General features: G+C 39.6%; 1 protein-coding gene across 1 annotated transcript in view; it reads right to left on the bottom strand.

The window, feature by feature from the left end:
• Nucleotides 1–10,414, bottom strand: part of LOC117515614 (tyrosine-protein kinase CSK-like) — a 55,514-nt gene extending 45,100 nt beyond the window's left edge. The window contains exon 1 of the mRNA XM_034176250.1: nt 10,242–10,414. The gene's annotated coding sequence lies outside the window, so the exon portion shown is untranslated. The remainder of the gene's footprint in view (nt 1–10,241) is intronic.
• Between the last annotated feature and the right edge of the window lie 2,037 nt (nt 10,415–12,451).

Below are 12,451 nucleotides of genomic sequence, written 5' to 3'. Positions count from 1 at the left end.
GTAAAACATAAACCCCTGGGTGAACATATTTATTTATATTCCAGTCATATTTTGAATAAATAGGGCCTAATCCTAAGCAAATTGTAACAGAAACCATTTATATGGGATAGATTTCAGAAAGGCTCTAAAAATAACAAATTTTGACTCATTTCTCAGCACTGGGTCAATGCCCAATTAGCATATATCTAATATGCCTGCCACTTCATTTTACTATTGATTTTTTTTAACCATATAAGCTTTATTTTGACATTTATACCTTCGGTTTTTTCTGGGGGGGGGGGCAAGAGTACAATAATGTAACAGCATTACCAATACTTCATCACCTGATGCAAAATGGGAATGATTATTATTTTTTAAAAAACAAAACTCTTAAAAACACTTTTATAAAGCGGGAAAAATAAGTATTGAACATTGACTTGAAATTTTCACCAGATATCAGTAACAACCCAAGTAATACACACATGCAAATAAATCAAACCACAAATGTCCATAAATTTAGTTATGTGTAATGATGTGAAATGACACAATGAAAAACTATTGAACACCTGAAAAAGGGAGGTGCAGAAAGGCACGAAAAGCCAAGACACCAGCTGAAATCTATCAGTAACATGAAAGCAATCCTGCCCCTTGTCAGTGCAAATTAATATCAGATGGTTCAGTCCCAACTGATGGTCATTATCAAGGTGTCGCACAAGAAACATCTCATGATGGGTCAAAGCAAAGAGCTCTATCAAGATCTTTACAAACTTATTGTTTGAATTTGACTTGAATCCAATAGAAAATCTATGAAAAGAACTAAAGATCAGAGTTCACAGAAGAGGTCCATGGAACATGTGACAGGTTCTGTTTGTGTGGAAGAATGGGCCAAAATCACACCTGAGCAATGCATGCAACTACTGTAGCTTCTCCACACAGGAAGCATCTTGAAGTTGTCATTATCAACAAAGGCTTTTCTGTGAAACGTTAAATAAATTTCAGTAAGTGTGTTCAATACTTTTCCCTGTGTCATTTCACATTATTACACATAATTTATGGACTATGGTTGTGATTTCTTTGTATGTGCAGATTACATGGGTTGTTACCGACATCTGGCAAAAACGTTATGTCAACAGAACTTTTAGAAATATTTTTACTGAGAAAATGGTTCAATACTTATTTTGCCTGCAGTATGTATATTTGTGCATGTGCATGTTACAGCCTTTTTATTAAAGATATATGAAGCAAAGTTCTCTTACCAGTACTGGAAGCTGCAAAGTTTCACAGTTTGCATATTTCCTTGCACGTGCAGCAATAGATATGTAATGGAAAGTATGTGAAACTAGATGACTGGGACTACTCACTCATCTTCAACCACTTACTCCAGTTAAGGGTCACGGGGGCTGGGGCCTATAGGGCGTGAGGCGGGGTACACCCTGAACAGGACTCCAGTCTGTCACTGGGCCACATAAAGACAAACAAATGCATTCATACACACGCCTACAGACAATTTTAAAGTTTCCAATCCACCTAAACTGCATGTCTTCGGATGTGGGAGAAAGCCGGAGCACCCGGAGGGAACCCACGTAAACACGGGGAGAACACACAAACTCCACACAGGAAGACCACAGGTAGGAATCAATCCCATGACCTTCTTGCTGTGAGGCAAAAATGCTAACCTCTAAGCCACCATGCTGCCCCACTAGTTTGCAATTATACAAGCTTTTAACATGGAAAAATTTGCAAGGTCAAACTCCTCTTAGAAGTGGCTTTTCATAAGATAAATTAGATGATATCAAATGTCAGGATGCCTGACATCTGTCATACCTAAATCAGGAGTATCCATTTAGTTCATGCAATGAATCAAAGTTGTGTTTGTGGTGTTGTCAGGGGTTTTTTTTTCCCCAACTTTTTCGGTTTCTGAATTATTTTTCAGATTGTTTTCACAGAACATTGGTTATCTCTGCTATGCACAATTCGTCATTGCTTTTTGGCACCTTCTGACTGATAACCGGAAGACAGACAAACAGGCATAAAATTGTAACCTTCATCCAATTTTCGTGGTGGAGGTAAATCTATAACAGAAACATGAGAGTGATTGAGGCGCTTTTGACTGAGATATAATACAAAATGTACACCAAATAGGCTTTTCAATATTAAATTCAAATATCCACAAAATCCACAATCTGGATCAGATCTGAATCCAACTTTGTCAGGTGATAGTGAGTGCCAGTCTGCACCTCTCCTTCAAATATGAGAGTGATTGGGGCATGTTTGATTAAGATATATTGTAAAATATTAAATGGGGATTTCAATGTTAGATTTATTTGGCCACTGGATCAGATCCAGATCAAACTTTGTCAGTCAATAAAGGATACCATCCTACATAACGCTCTCAAATATGAAATAGATTTGATCTTTTCTGACAGTTATGAATTTTTGAAAATTTGTTCAATGTTAAAGATAGGGATTTTTACAATTTTCCAAGATTTTTCCTGACTTTGACCTATGAGTTGAAAATTGAATCAGTTCTTACCTATAACAATATATGGGCTCCAGGCTATTCAATTAATGATTACACAATAATAAAACATTTTCAAAATGCTCCATTTGCATTGAAAAGCATAACACATGATATCTCAGATCATTCCACATTATTTTGGCGCTATCGACTAAAAACAATTAAAAGTGGGCAAACATGGTCAACATTATATGAGCTATACTCTGTGATTTTTTAAAATCGTAACAGAGGGTGCAAACTATTCTTTTGCTAATCCTATTAGCTCAACCAATAATTTGCATCACCTTATGCCAAAATTTGAGCAAATTAAATTTTTGACATATATACAAAATGAGGATGGCACAGTAGATTAGTTGTAGTTAGCACTGTTATCTCACAGCAAGAAGGTCGTGGGATCGATTCCCACCTGGTCCTTTCTGTGTGGAGTTTATGTGGGTTCCCTCCCGGTGCTCTGGTTTCCTCCAACTTCCAGAAGCATGCAGGTGCATTGACTGTAGGTGTGAATGTGTTTGTCTGTATGTGGCCCTACAACAGACTGTTGTCCTGTCTGGGGTGCACCCTGCCTTTTGTCCTATGACTGCTGGGATAGACTCCAGCTCCCCTGTCATGCTTGACTGGAGTAAGCAGGTATCAAAAATGAATGCACAAAATTAAATTGGCTGTTTCCATTTTTTAAGATTTACCATAGGCTGTCTAGTTTTTACCCCCAAACCGTCACTTCTTTAGGCCATAGATAGTCCAACCTATACATTTTGGGAACCTTTATGATGGGACAAATAATGTGACACAACTTAGAACATGATCAGAGCTTTTTAAAAAATTAATAATTGTTATTCTTTATTGGGCCCTATCTAGATCTAGGTGCCACTCTTGAAGGGTTATGCATATTCAGAATTACACCAGTGATTCACTGTTGACTGGAAGTCTTGTCTGTGAGGCACTGTATCACAGGAATTAAAGGAAAAAGGAAAAGGAAATGATGATGTAAACATCTTTAAAAAAAAAAACAAAAAAAAACTATGGAATAACTGAACACAAACTATAAAACAGGCCTCTTTCAGAGCAAGAGGAAGTGAAGCCAATCACCGTTACAGGCGCTTACAGGGAACTCTTCATTTTACAAAATTCAACCCACACAACAGAGATCTTGGGATGAATATAGATGCCATTTTTGCCAAATACACAAACCCCCAAAAGAAAGATGAGGCAAATTACAGTGTATCCAGAAAGTATTTGAAGCATTTCACTTTTTCCAGATTTTATGTTACAGCCTTATTCCAAAATGGAGTCAATTAGTTCCTCTCAAAATTCTACACACAACACTCCATAATGAAAACTGCAAATTTATATTTAACCCCCCCCCCCCCCCTAAGAAATCAGATGTACATAAGTATTCACACCCACTGCTCAATACTTTGTTGATGCATCTTTGGCAGCAATTCAAGCAAATCGCATGCCATTTCGTGATAGCATCATAAAAAGTAAATGAATCTACTGGTTTACAAGACTGTCACGAAAAAAAAAACAGCACATTTTTGTGACTGGAGCACAAATTAATTTCATGATGGTATCACAAAATGCAGGGCAACACGGGACTCTGTGGGGGTTATGGTTAGGGAAAGGGGTAGGGTTAGAAATAGTACAATAAAAAACACATCATGAAAATGTGCCTCATTTCGGAATGGGAGCACAAATAAAAAGGGTGAGACAGGGGGCAGCAATTACAGCCTCAATTCTTCTTGAATATGATGCCACAAGCTTGATGCACCTATCTTTGGGCAGTTTTGTTGATTCCTCTTTGCAGCACCTCTCAAGCTCCATCAGGTTGGATGGGGAGCGTTGGTGCACAGCCATTTTCAGATCTCTCCAGAGATGTTCAGTCGGATTCTGGACTGGCTGGGTCACTCAAGGTCATTCACAGAGTTGTCCTGAAGCCACTCCTTTGATATCTTGGCTGTGTTCTTAGGGTCATTGTCCTGCTGAAAGATGAACCATTGCCCCAGTATGCAGTTAAGAGCAGGTTTTCATCCAGGATGTCTCTGTACATTGCTGCATTCATCTTTCCTTCAATCCTGACTAGTCTACCAGTTCCTGCTGCTGAAAAACATCCCCACAGCATGATGTTGCCACCACCATACTTCACTGTAGGGATAGTGCCTGTTTTCCTCCAAACGAGACGCCTGGCATTCACACCAAAGAGTTCAATCTTTGTCTCACCAGACCAGAGAATTTTGTTTCTCATAGTCTGAGACTCCTTCAGGTGCCTTTTGGCAAACTCCAAGTGGGCTGCCATGTGCCTTTTACTAAGGGGTGTCTTCTGTCTGGCCACTCCACCATACAGGCCTGACTGGTGAATTGCTGCAGAGATGGTTGTCCTTCTGGAAGGTTCTCCTCTCTCCACAGAGGAATGCTGGAGCTCTGACAGAGTGACCATCCGGTTCTTGGTCACCTCCCTGACTAAGGTACTTCTCCCCTGTTTGCTCCATTTAGACAGGAAGTCAGCTCTAGGAAGAGTCCTTGTGGGTCTTAACTCTTCCATTTAGGGATGATGGAAGCCACTGTGCTTACTGGGACCTTAAAAGCAGGAGAAATGTTTCTGTACCCTTCTCTAGATTTATGCCTCAAGAAAATCCTGTCTCAGAGGTCTACAGACAATTCCTCTGACTTCATGCTTGGTCTGTGCTCCGACATGCGCAGTCAACTGTGGGACCTTATATGTAGACAGGTGTGTGTCTTTCCAAATCATGTCCAATCAAATTAATTTACCCCAGGTCGACTCCAGTTAAGCTGTAGAAACATTTCAAAAATGATCTGTGGAAACTGGATGCAGCTGAGCTCAATTTTGAGCGTCATGGTAATGGCTGTGAATACTTATGTACATGTCTTTTTTTTTTTTGTAATTTTTTAAAATAAACTTGCAAAAATCTAAAAAAAACAAGCAAAACTTTTTTCACATTGTCATTATGGGGTATTGTGTGTACAATTTTGAGAAAAAAAATAATTTCATCTGTTTTGGAATAAGGCTGTAACATTACAAAAAGTGGAAAAAGTGAAGCACTGTGAATGCTTTCTGGATGCACTGTAGATACCCGTGAGCAAAGAATGGACACTTCCTTTTTGTCATGCACTGCAACATTGCTCTGCCAATCCTGCAGTGCATGACACATTGCAGGGCAACATGTACGCTTTGCTGTGGTTTTGTGAGCTCTTTGCATCTGGTTTCATCACTGTAATTCTACTTTACAATTTAGTTAAAAAAGAAAAAAAAAAACAAAAAACAGCCATGCTTCCCACGGCGTCAGATTGGCCTCAGCTTTTCTCAGAAAACTGCTGACCTTTGAGGGAATTCTTCATCACCCCAAACGACCCAAAGGCCTCATTTCCGCTCTCTGAAAACTTCTGCATTCACTGATCTTTTATTTAATCTCTGGCACTTTCCTTCAGTACAGTGGTGGCTTTTACAAAATTTCAGTTATTTGTTTTTTCTTCCATGAAAAGGACTACATGACTGCAGGAAAAGAATCAAGAAGAAGAAGAAGAAGAATCAAGAATCAAGAAGCATCAAGCTGAGAGGGGTCACAAATCACTTAATCTTAAATAACTGGCAGACAAAACTAGCATGCTCTGTGATGATTCTGACTGGATGTTCAGATGTACGTCTAAGCATGCCACTTGATTCAGAAGAATAATCATCATGAGCAACAAGCTCCATGTGTGCCTCGGTTGTGATCGTATCGAGGGTTGCTTGGATGCATTTCCAGTGTCACAGCTGGCAGATACTTTGGTGAAAAGGCAACAAAAACATTTCCTCTACTAAATATTGATGTTTATTTTCTGTTGGGGTGCCCAAATTTATGCACTGCCCAATTTTGTTTAAATAATTATTACACAATTTCTGTAAATACTAGAAACTTCATTTCACTTCTCAAATATCAGTGTGTTCGTCTGCTATATGATATATTTAACTGAAATTTCTGATCCAGACAACCAATATTTTATAAAAGAAAATCATGAAAATTATCAGGGGTGCCCAAACTTTTGCATACAACTGTATGTTTACTCCAAGATAAAGTAAATGTGACAATGTCATACTCATTGAAGTGCTTTTTTTAAACCTATGTTTTGGCAAAGCCTTTCAGTCTTTTCACTGGGCTCCTCTGAGACATCTTAAAAATTCACAGGATCCCAAACAAGTTGTTGGACATCATAGACAGCCTACACAAGTACAGCTCAAAAAAAAAAAAAAATAAAATAAAAAATAGAATTTGGGGAAAAGGCTGTTTTTTTTGGTTCATTATTTAAGAAAGTGGACATTTTATATATGTTAGACATTACAAATATACTAAAAATGTTTCTAGCATTTTTTTTCAAATTTCTAAGTATTACAGACTACAGCTCCTAAAAATAAAAAATATGCTTCTCAAAATATTTGAATATTTCATAAGATCAGTTTAAAAATAAAAACAAAAGGATTTATAATACAGAAATGTCAACTTCTGAAAGGTATGGTCATTTATGCCCTCAGTCATTTGTTGGGGCTGCTTTTGTATGAATCACGGCATCAGTGCTGGTTGGCATGGAGGCGATCAGTCTGTGGAACTGCTGGGGTGTTCTGGAAGTCCAGGTTGCTTTTATAGTGGTCTTCAGGGGCCTGTACTACGAAGCGAGGTTACTGGCTTATCAGGGTAACTTCGGGAGTAAGATGATGACATGTGGAGTAACTTCCCGGTTAACCCATACTACGAAAGGTGGATAGGTTTTGATCAAGGTTTGCTGCCATGGCAATTTACGCTGCGTGCCAAACCTGCTCCGAGCAGGTTATGTTCTCGGTTAGCTTGAGGTTTTCGCTTAACCACTCCCTTTATAAGTACCGCCCATCCACCTTCAATCACTCCGAAGACAATGCCGGCCTACCTGGATGATCCGTTTGATATTGGGGCACAAATTGTGAGGGGCTCTCTTCGCAGGGCGAGGGCTTTTAAAGACCGCCAGAATCCGCTGACATACCCGGATGATATACTCCATGAAAGATATAGATTCTCAGCTGAGGGAATTCGTTATCTTTGTCAGCTGATCGGGCCAGACGTCTGTAACATCAACCCATCGTAGCAATGCCCTGACGATTGAGCAGATAATGTGCCTTGCACTTAGATATTTTGCCAGTGGACAATTTATGTATTCCATCGGTGATGCTGAACATCTGAGCTAGAATACTGTATGTCGTATGATTCGCAAGGTAGTACTTGCTCTATCTAAACTGTTGGATGTATTTGTCGTTTTCCTGGCCATTTATCTGCAATGCAAATCAAAGAAGGGTTTTATGCAATCGCGGGTAATTACTAATATCAAAATAGGTCTAATGCATGTCCATTAATTAGGCGAAGTGGGGCTGATCAATAACAATTTCTCCTAGGTTTCCCAAGAGTAATAGGAGCCACTGATTGCATGCAAATCCCAATCAGTGTACCCCTGGGAGAGCACGAGGGCGATTATATCAATCGCAAATCTTTTCACAGTATCAATGTGCAGGTATAGTTCTATTTGGCCTATTTCATATACCCATTATCGTGTAGTCCACTCTAAGCTCACCTTCTTTTCACTTATTTCAGCCACATAAGGGTTGCTTTGGTTTGGGTGATTTTTCTAAATATTCTAATATACAATTACTATAATTACATATTTCACATTCTTTTTCTCCCCACATGGGGCTGTCCTGTTGGATAACCTTCATGCCAAAGTGATATATATGTAACTATGTTAACAGAATAACCATTAATGGCTTTAAATCCTTAGATAGGTAGCCTATTTAGGAAACATTAAATTAACCTAACATTTATTAGTAGGCCTATGTCCACTTCTGAATCGTGTTGCACCTGGGTGTAATTCATGAAAGAAGGTCATTATTTTACACATATCAGACATTCCACAGGTTAATCATCTGTAACCGATTTGGAGAACAATTGAATTGTACTTACGCATTTACCCGATCAGCAATACGTTGCCAACAAGCCTGTCTTGCTTTATTGGCAGACGATGTGTTCGATGTCCCCCTTAACGTTAATTTAAATTCCTCGTAGCTCCGCATAATAATCGTGCATTCTTCTTTGGTAAAGTAAGGTGACTGTGCCATCATTAAAAAATGGTGACGTGCGCTGCAACCTGCCCCTTTTATGTGAACACGCACAAACTCCAATTAAGTTAACACAGGTTCAACAAATCAACATCTTAATCAGCGTCGTAGTACCGATTAACACCACTTGAGAACACCAGGTTTTGTCAACCCCGGTTAAAGAAGTTAACCCTGGGTTACATCTGAGGAAGTTAACCCCACTTCGTAGTACAGGCCCCAGGTCTTCAACTGTATTGCTGGGTTTGGTTGCTCTCATCTTCCTCTTGACAATATCCCATTCGGTGTTTCACAGTTGTGAAATCTCACGCCGTCTGGCGGGCCGTGACTCACGCGAGAGTTCCGGTTTAGGGCATAATGTAAACACACCTCATGAAGCGTGGACAACAAGACAACACAGCACAGCAGAAGTTTATCACAGGTGCTATACTTCCTCTAGATAACCCTCTCAACTTGAGAGAATGTGTCATCATCATAATCTCTCGCGAACTCGAATCGGTGGCATCCACATCCTCACTTTGCCATTGTTTACATGCAGTGTGAGACAGCGGAACTCTGCTAGCACCGCGGTGCATTCTGGGAAGCGTAGGCGGTCGCCTGGGACATTATGAAAACTACCAAACATCAAATAGACTGGCTGGGTTTTGAATCATTGATCCTCTGGTCTGAAGCCCAACACTTAACCACTAGACCATCACCTCCCTCAAGGATGTGTCTGGGCTCCTACACTGTTCAATGCTTATATGGACTGGGTGATGATAAGGTTGTGGAGACTAGCAGGTTCACAGATAATGCTGCAGTGTTTACAAACTCAGCAGATTCCCTGACTGCAGTATCGGATTAATAGAGTGAGAAATCCGAGACTGGTTTTACGAATGTTTTGGATTAAGTCTAAGAACCAGGCTTTCAATGACTGTATGCACTCAAAATCAGCATTATAAAGACAGCAACCAGTGACGTCACAGGAGCTTAAATGATTCAGGGAAAAACGTATAAATAATTGTCTACTGTTGTTAATTTCAACATGTTACGCTAACTGTAGTGAGCATGTTTTTTTTTTTTTTTAACAGCTTGCTAAAATGATGTCTAAAAGTGATTTCTGACATATTTTCGAAACCTGACGCTATACGTAAGTGGTTGGAGTGTTCTCTGAGCTAGTGACTCGTTTAAGTTGAACTGCTGTACCCACACACAAACACCTAAATCTCTGTTTCAAAAAACTTCACTTCCTTCACTCTCTCGGCCGTTATTCCGGTGATGAACACAAGCAACGGATGTTCTACAGTATATGATTGAGAGCAATACCGACCAAGAGCGTGCACGAGCCTGTACATCAGGACCTGGGATTTATCACCAGCTGATATTGACGTGCACCTGTTACATAACTAGCCTTTATTAAATTTACACCCATACTAAATTTTATTCGTACGTCAGCATGTAGCACCTTTTCTACGTATTTTGATAAATGAGGGCTGTCTCCGCCCGATTGTTCCTCGAAAAATTACTTTTAGCCTTTTTTGCAGTCAAGTGACCAAGCAGCCTTAAAATGCAAGTTTGTAAGAAATGCTGACGGGAGCGTCAGACCGTATAGACTTTGACCCCGAACACAGTTCTTACCTCTGCTTTAAGGAAGGAAGAGCCCGAAGTCCAGAGTCTCAAGAAACAACTTCATACAAATAAATACATAAATAATCGGCAGCTGAGGTCGAAGCTCAGCCGTCGGTGCTCAGACTGAGGAAGTGAAATCTCTCAGGTGACATAAAAATAACAGCAGCTCCCCCCTTTAAAAAAAAAAAAAAAAAAAGACAGCAGGAAGCGAGTATTTTTGTCCACCAGCAGCTGTCACGAAGAAAACAAATTCTCTTCCTCTGTCAGAAAACTGAATCTGCAGTTCCCCAGACTAAACTTGCACTCCATTCCTCCTGTTAGAAGTTAAACTTTTTGCTCCACCTTGTTTTTGTAGCACATGCGCGTTCACGAAAACTCACGCCATCAAGCCGAATGTAAGGACCAACAGTCCAAAAGGAGTGAAGTGCATTTTTTAATTATTGTTGGTTCAATCTGCAGACGTGACAGATCGCACAGCAATGTTCTGCACAGTAGAGCCAAAGTGCAAACCGCACATCTGGATTTCAAGTTAGCCAACAAAATTCATACTGCATTTACAATTCACTATCAAATAAGTGAAACTTACCGTCTACAGTCTCAAACTGTTCATATTTTACAAAATGATCGAATGAGGAAATACAAAGTATAAAGACGAGTCACTGCAGGGGAGGACCTTCAGCGCCTCCTGGCGGCCGACGCCAGAAAAGCACCTGCTAGACACACAATACGTGTGCCAACAGATGTGACGTGCACATCTGTCCAGAGGAATGTTTGCCAGGGTACAGAAAAATGTGCCCAAGCAAGTTTCACTAACTGTGTGCAGAGATTTTTTTTATTATTAGTAAACAGAGACACTTAAAAAAAAAAAAGTGCACCAAAGGCAAACTTTTCTGCCACAAGGCATCATTTTTGTTTCAACACTGATCATTAACAGTTTAAACACAAAACTGCCATTGGGACTGCACCGTTTTGCACTTGCACAATTACGAAGACGTGTTCCTTTAAGATTAGACGTGAACAACGGAATGCATAACTTATAACTATTCCTTGGTTCTAAACACAAATTTGTAACCAAAGCAATTCTCTGTCAAAAACAACAACAGTTTGAACTTTCAAAGGGGGTAGTATTCCCCAAGTGGACAGCCTCCCTCATCAAGGCATCAAAAAGAGCACAAAGCAAACAGCTCTTCACTGAAATACTTAGACATAAGTGGGGTATACAACAAAAATATCAGGGAGGGGCAGACACGTAGAAAACCAAAAGGTGGCACCTGTCAAATTTTCATTATGACATGTTGGGGGGGAGAGACATAATGGATCAAACTTACCACTTACATCTGTACCAAAAATTGTTTCAAATATTCTAAATTACTTAAAGCCAAGATTGCTGGAGTTTTGTATACTGTGTGCATCTTCATGAGCCCTGTACATCACAGCTTAACCCGTGACTCCAAAGTGCTGAAACACAGATAATGTAGCTACCCCATCGAACAGACATTAGCCACCCACATAAATGACGTGTCAGATTTCCCAAATGGAATTAATTGAAAAAAAAAAAAAAAATTGCAATTAAAAATGGCCTTAAATTTTACAAGCATCGTACATTGAGGCAAAATATAAAAAAACAAACAACTGATTTCTATGTTTTCATTTGGATTAATGCTATTACCACATGTGAATGCATTACTGATTGTTCTTTTGCTGTTGGCATCAAAAAGTAGATGGGTTTCAAAAACTGGCAGAAGTTTCTTTAGTAGTATGATTATTCCTCACTGTATGTGAAGGTGGACAAAGTTGGAAGAACCTGTACTCCTAAAACATGACCATTTTTGGAAGGCCACTGCACACTTCCAGATGTGAACAAGGTTTTAAGATAATGTCTCAGCTGCCCAGCAACTTTGCAAATTACTGTCTCTCAAATGGTTTAGGGTTGGGGTTCGGTTAAGAGTTAAATTCCCCTGTCATGCATAAATAGTATGGAAATGTGAACAACCACCTCCACATTCGTGCAGCGGCTTTGTGTACCTGAAGTCTTGCACAGCAGCAAAATTCCAATGGTTCTGTCCACTTCTGGAATTATCCACCTACACATACTGTATGGAATATGAACACAATGCTGTGTAATGCTAACAATCATGTTGTGACTTTAAATAACCCACCTAAATGTGTAACAATGATTACTTCTACACATTTGTCACAGCCTCTAAAGACAATATGTT

Source organism: Thalassophryne amazonica, chromosome 8, assembly GCF_902500255.1.
Source record: "Thalassophryne amazonica chromosome 8, fThaAma1.1, whole genome shotgun sequence".
Lineage (NCBI taxonomy): Eukaryota > Metazoa > Chordata > Actinopteri > Batrachoidiformes > Batrachoididae > Thalassophryne > Thalassophryne amazonica.
The sequence above is the reverse complement of the archived record's forward strand: the minus strand, read 5'-3'. Positions and strand labels throughout refer to the sequence as shown.